Source organism: Haliaeetus leucocephalus, unplaced genomic scaffold, assembly GCF_000737465.1.
Source record: "Haliaeetus leucocephalus isolate CR32 unplaced genomic scaffold, Haliaeetus_leucocephalus-4.0 Scaffold153, whole genome shotgun sequence".
Taxonomy (NCBI): Eukaryota; Metazoa; Chordata; class Aves; order Accipitriformes; family Accipitridae; genus Haliaeetus; species Haliaeetus leucocephalus.
Genome location: NW_010972589.1, coordinates 233,173 through 237,667, shown reverse-complemented (window position 1 = coordinate 237,667; position 4,495 = coordinate 233,173). Strand labels below are relative to the sequence as shown.

Here is a 4,495-nt window from a genome sequence, read left to right as displayed (position 1 = left end):
TTTTTTAACTCCTCCCTCTCTGCCCTGTATGCACTGCTCTTTAAATTTTCGTTCCCTAACATCTCTCTGTAGATTGTGCCCAGTCCCATTTTTTTAAGTCCTCCCTCTCTGTCCTGTGGCCTGTTATGATTTGTTCTGTGTCTCCTTTCTCTGACTCTTTGGTCCCTATTTTTCAGTTTCTTCTTCTCAGCACTGTAGCACAATGCTGTTATTTGTCTGTCTTCATCTCTCTCTTGTCCAGCTCCCTGTCCTGGTTTTGTAATTCCTCCCTCTCTGCCCTGTGGCCTGTCGCTGTTTTTCTGTTCTCTGTCCCGCTCCTTGTCCTGAGTCTTTAATTGCTCCCTCTCTGCCTTGTAGCCTGTTGCAGGGCTTTTTTTCCCTTTCTCCATCGCTCTCTGTCCAGTCCCAGTCCCTACTTTCTAATTCTTCTCTCGCGGCCCTGTGGCCCATTGCTATCTTCCCTTTCTCTGTCTCTCTCTGTACAACTGTCATGGTTTAAGCCCAGCCAGCAACAAAGCACCAAGAAGCCCCTTGCTCACTCCTCCCCTGCGGTGGGATGAGGCGAAAACATAAAGAAATGGTTGTGGGTTGAGACAAGGAGAGGGAGGGATCACTCACCACTTATGGTCACGGGCAAAAGCCAGACTCAACTTGGGGAAAAAACAAAATCAATTTTATTTACTACCAATCAAATCAAAATAAAGATAATAAGTAGTAAAACCAAATCTTGAAACACCTTCCCCTACCCCTCACTCCATCCCAGGCTTAACTTTACTCCTTATTTTCTCCACCTCCTCCCCCACGGTGGTGAAGGGGGATGGGGAACGGGGATTGGGGTCAGTTTGTCACACCTTGTCTCTGCTGCTCCTTCCTCCTCAGAGGGAGGACTCCTCACTCATCCCCTGCTCCACCGTGGGGTCCCTCCCACGGGAGACAGTCCTCCATGAACTTCTCCAACGTGAGTCCTTCCCATGCAGTCTTTCAATCGCAGACTGTTCCAGTGCAGGTTTTCCCCCAGAGTCACGGCCATCTTCGGGGGCATCCGACTGCTCTGGCATGGGCTCCTCCCCAGGCTGCAGGTGGGCATCGCCCCCCCGCTCCCCTCCATGGGCTGGGGGGGCACAGCCTGCCGTCTCACCACAGGCTGCAGGGGCATCCCCTTCTCCAGCACACCTCCTCCCCTCCTTCTTCACTGACCTCAGTATCTGCACAGGGGTTCCTCTCGCATTCCAATCTCCTGCCCCACTGTAGGTTCCCCTTCTTAAATCTGTTACCCCCGAGGTGCTACCACCATTGCTGATGGCCTTGGCCAGAGGCAGGTCTGAATTGGAGCTGGGGAAGCTTCTAGCAGCTTCTCACAAGACCCACCCCTGTAGCCCCTCCCCCGCTACCAAACCCAAACCAACAGCTACAGGTCCCTTCCTTTTTAAAATTCCTCCATCTCTGTCTTGGAGCCCATCATGGTTTTTCCTTTCTCTGTGTCTCTGGCTGGCTGGCTCCCGCTCCCTGTTTTTCAGTTTCTTCTTTCTCCATCTCTCTGTCCAGATCTGGATCCCAATTTTTAATTCCTCCTTCTCTTCCCTATAGCTCTTCTTTCTTTTTTCCCCTGCTTTTTATCCATCTCCCTCCCCACCTCTGGCTCCCTGTGCCTAGGTTTTAATTCCTCCCTCTCTACCCTCTAGCTGTTGCTGTACTTCCTGTGTGTGTCACAATGCGTCTGGGTCCTTGTCCCTATCATCTCCTTCCTCCCTTTCCTCCCTGTAGCCTGTCGTTCTAACTTTCTTTCGCTGTCTCTCTGTGTTCGGCTCTGGATCCCCGTTTTTTCCTTCCTCCCTCTCTCTGTCATATTGCCTCTGGCTATTTTTTCTTTCTCCAGCTCTCTCTGCCTGGCTCTGTCTCCCTATTTTTTAATTCCTCCCTCTCTGTCCTGGAGACTATCAGTTATTTTTAATTTCTCTGTCTCTTTTTGTCTGGTTCCCTCTCCCTGTTGTTCAGTTTCTTCATTCTCAGCCCTGTAGCATGTTGCAATTCTGTTTCTTTCTTTGTCTCTCCTTTCCCAGCTTTTAATCCCCACCCCTTTCTCCATCTCATTCTGACTTGCTTCCCATCCGTTTTTTAATTCCTCCCTCTCTGCTGTATAGCCTGTCACTTTTTTCTTTTCTCCATCTCCTATGTCTGTCTCGCTGCCCCCACTTTTTAATTCTTCCTCTCTGCCCTGTACCCCGCTGCTATTTTTGCCTTTCTCCATCCCTCTCTGTCCAGCTCCCTGTCCCTATTTATTCATTCCTCCCTCTTTTTCCTGCACAACCCGCTATTCCCTGCAATCTCCATCTCTCTCTGTCTGTCTCCCTGTCCCCAGTTTTTAGGTCCTCCCTCTGCTCCCTGTAGACTGTGTGGATTTTTTTCCCTCCCTGCTGCTATTTTTTATTTCCTTCCTATCTGTCTTGTAGCCCGTTACTGCTTTTTTTTTTTTCCTTCTTTCTCCATGTCTCTCTGTCTGGATCCCAGCCTCTGTTCTTTAATTCCTCCCTCTTCTCTGTACACTCCACTATTTTTTTCCATTCTCCATCACGCTCTCTCTGGTCCCACGTTCCTACTTATCAATTCCTCCCTCTTTGCCCTGTGGCCTGTCACTTTTTCCCATTTTATTTCTGCCTCTCTCTCTGTCTGGATCCCTGCCCCTGGTTTTTAAATTCCTCCCTCTCTGTCCTGTTGCCTGTGCAAGCTTTTGCCTTTCTCCATGTCTCTCTAGCCAGCTCTCTGTCCCTATTTATTAATTCCTCCCTCTTGCCCTGTAGCCTGTCACATTTGTCCTTTCTCCATCTCACTGTCTCTGGTGTCTCTGGTTGCCTGATGACCCTACTTTAAATACCTCCGCACTTCTTTCTGTACACATTGCTATTTGTCCTGGTTTTGGCCGGGATAGAGTTAATTTTCTTTCTAGTAGCTGATATAGTGCTATGTTTTGGGTTCAGTATGAGAAGAATGTTGATAACACACTGATGTTTTCAGTTGTTGCTAAGTAGTGTTTAGACTAAGTCAAGGATTTTTCAGCTTCTCACTCCCAGCCAGCAAGAAGGCTGGAGGGGCACAAGAAGCTGTGAGGGGACACAGCCAGGACAGCTGGCCCAAACTGGCCAATGGGGTATTCCATACCGTGTGATGTCATATCCAGTATATAAACTGGGTGGAGTTGGCCTGGGGGCGATCACTGCTTGGGAACTGACTGGGTATTGGTCAGCGAGTGGTGAGCAATTGCATTGTCCATCACTTGTTTTGTACATTCCAATTCTTTTATTATTATTATTGCCATTTTATTATTGCCATTTTATTATTGTTATTATTTTATTATTGTTTTCTTCCTTTCTGTTCTATTAAACTGTTCTTATCTCAACCCACAAGTTTTACTTTTTCTTTTTTTTTTCCCCAATTATCATCTCCCCCATCCCACTGGGTGGGGAAGTGAGTGACCAGCTACGTGGTGCTTAGTTGCTGGCTGGGGCTAAACTACGACGCTATTCTTTTTGCTCTCCAGCTCTCTTTTTTTCCGTCTCCATGTCCCTATTTCTTAATTTTTCCCTCTCTGCCCTGTATCATGTAGCTACGTGGTTTGTTTTGTGTTGCTCCCCGCCCCGCTCTGGCCCTTCCCTCCGTCGTTCGCCGTCCCGGCTCCCTGTCCCTGTTGTTCCATTCCTCTCTCCCCCCTGTTGTTTGTCTCTTTTTTTTGTCTTTCTCCATCTCTCTCAGTCTGGCTCCCTGTCCCTGCTCTTCTTTCCTCCTTCTCTGGCATGCTGCCTGTCCCCCAGGTTTTTCTTGCATCTCCATCCCGCTCCCCCTCCCTCTTTGTGCTGCCTCTCTTCCTCTCTCCCTGCTGCTTCTTTCTCCGTCGCTGTCCCGTTCCCTGCCTCATGATTTCTTGCTGCACCCCTGCTGTGTCTAGCCAGCTGCCACTTTTGTCCTCTCTTCTAGTGTCCTGCTCCTCATTTTTGGCAGCCCTCACCTCTGCCCAGCAGCCCATCGCTCCAGGAGCCGACAGACCGACTCTCTGTTCCCCGATGGACCGACGAGCGTGGCTCAGGGACCGACTGCCGAGGTGGCCCAGGGGCAGGGGCAGCATCGGGGTCCCCGAGCCCCAGAGCAGACTCGGTCCCAGGACTTGTTAGGAGTGTGACCGAATAAACCCTCGCCGTCCCCTCTGCCCTCCCGGCTGCGTTTGCGCTCCCTTTGCACCGTGCGAGGGGCCGTGAGGGAGCCCGGGGGAGGAGGTGTGACGCGCCGGGGGGGTCGGGCGATGCCCCCCCGGCCCCCCGTTCCTGCTGGGCTCCAGCTGCGGCCCGGGGCCGGGGGAGCCCCGGGTGCGGGCGGTGAGGCTGATGGCGACGGGGCCGCGCCGTGTCGGAGCCGGGCGGAGGGGCCAGCCCGGAGACAGAGCCGGGGGCTCGGCGGGGATCGCGGGTCCGTCGGCGGAGGGGCTGGGGGAACGGACCCGGTGTCC

General features: G+C 51.8%; 1 long non-coding RNA gene across 1 annotated transcript in view; it reads left to right on the top strand.

Moving 5' to 3' along the window:
* Positions 1-4,450, top strand: part of LOC104828378 — a 7,717-nt gene extending 3,267 nt beyond the window's left edge. Inside the window, exon 4 of the long non-coding RNA XR_774014.1 lies at positions 3,970-4,450. This is a non-coding gene — a long non-coding RNA (uncharacterized LOC104828378). The remainder of the gene's footprint in view (positions 1-3,969) is intronic.
* The last annotated feature ends 45 nt before the right edge of the window (positions 4,451-4,495 follow it).